Source organism: Gasterosteus aculeatus, chromosome 4 (assembly GCF_964276395.1).
Source record: "Gasterosteus aculeatus chromosome 4, fGasAcu3.hap1.1, whole genome shotgun sequence".
Taxonomy (NCBI): domain Eukaryota; kingdom Metazoa; phylum Chordata; class Actinopteri; order Perciformes; family Gasterosteidae; genus Gasterosteus; species Gasterosteus aculeatus.
Window position 1 is genome coordinate 22,812,348 of NC_135691.1, and position 2,085 is coordinate 22,814,432.

The window sequence follows — 2,085 nt, forward strand, 5'->3', positions numbered from 1 at the left end:
TACGTGTGTATACTAGAGATTACGGTAGTGGCGTTATCCTTGTGTTTCCTGGTGTTCTCTATCGTTTTCTTTTTTTCCCGATAAGTCGTTCCTTACTCACGTATCTGTCCATACTGGATTCTGTCCCCGTTGATTTAAAAAGTGACCATGGGAAGTTAAACACGGCGTTAGCACGTAACTAACTAGCTAGTTAAACCTCCCGTGTGTATCAGTCTCTACAGAAGCTGAGTATGTGCGGCCTCCCTGTCACGCCAGTCCGTTGTCTGATTGTGAGGTCAGGCTGATCTGGGTCCAATTGTTTTACCTTTAGTTTTCCCGGTAAAGTTGTTCTCTCAAACGGATCTCAGATGAGAGAATGTACCGGGCTGGAGAAGGGCTAGCCCAAATCTGAATGTATTTTAGGATGCTGAAATTATATGTCATTCATATGACATATCATAAACTCCTTCGTAGACCCGCCCAGCTGAGACATGCATACCTTCAGTGAGGACGTGCAGGAAAAGCACAGATATCTTATTATCTTATTTAGATGTTAGATATCCTAATATTATTACTGGGTATATTCCATGTTTCAATAACCCAAATACACAAATATTGACTATTTGTAAAATCATAATCCATACATACATTCATACACTGATATCAAATATCAACCTACCTCACATTCATACTGTCCACACACTTTAGTCCCAGCTGTGGGAGAGATGATGGGGTTACGTGTCTTGACTTGGGGACATCAACATGGGTAAGTGGAGCTGGGAATCCATCAGCAATGCTCCGATTGAAGGACAACCCTGTTGTCCACCGAACCACAGGTGGCCATATGTTATGACATACTAAGCAATTACTTATTCAAAACGTAGTATAAGATGCAACAGTTATGATGCTTTTATGACAAACAAAATCATCATTTTTTATGACATTTTTTTATGAAACTGTTGTATTTCATGGAATGGAATTTCAATGGAATTGTTTTTTGTTCCAGGAGTGGGTCGGTGAGGGTATTTGGGTGGGAAAGGACAAATCGTTCAAAAGAATTTATGACCACATAGGTCAAGGCCTACAAACCTTGGCTTTTTGGGGAGGGGGATGATGGTGGAGGCCTTGAAGCAGGCTTCATTTAACATCTAATGAATTGCATTAACATGAATTGCAGAATAATCTGTTTATTTACCTTAATGTAATTGCTTAACTGACAGAGCCAACCTGTAATGATGGAGTTCCCGGCCTGTTTTATTGTTCAGTCCTCACCAGCCTTGCTGTTGGTCATTAATCATATTCAGGCAGATCTGATCTTTCCTACATGTTCTTTCCAGGACTTCCAATCAGCAGCAGGCATCGGCAGGCAAATGCAACCGTGACAGATGCTCAGATTACTCTCCCTTTGCTATCTTGTTGAATTTCTTCCATCAGGCGTTCTACTTAAAGTTCATTGGATATGAAGCGATAAATACCGATTGAGTGACAAGAGAGTGACGAAACGGCTGTTTGGTCTGATTACCGGTTGAATTTGGAGCATAGGGCAGCAAATTATATGATACATTTTACAAACTTGGCAAAATGCGACGTGTTTTGTTTACTAATGGTTTTGTATCAGAGAGCAAGGATAGTAACTCACTGATTGATCTGCAGCCTTTATGAATGCAAACATGACATAATTAGCAAATAAAAAAGGTGGTCAGCCGAAACAAGGCATACATGTAACTTAAGATGATTGACGGAAAAAAAGGCTGTTAAATCTTTGGATGATGGTTTGCAAGAGCTCAGCTGCCAGGGCTAATACCTCATTACCACACTTCTATCAACACCATTATAAGACCACAGACATGTCTTAAAATTAAGTACAAAATGAAAGTACAATGTGAGATATGACGACCAACTAAAAACTCAGTACAATCAAATTAGTTAAAGGACAGTGTATAAGTTTTTCAAGCCCACTTAACAGAATACACAGTGGACATTCAATTTTGTCCAGGTCATATCTCTGAGAGAAATCCCTTTCCAATAGCCTGAGGAACAGCAAGCGAAAACATTCCTGACCAAATATTGTAAATACATATTTTGCCTTGAGAAATGTCTATGCAT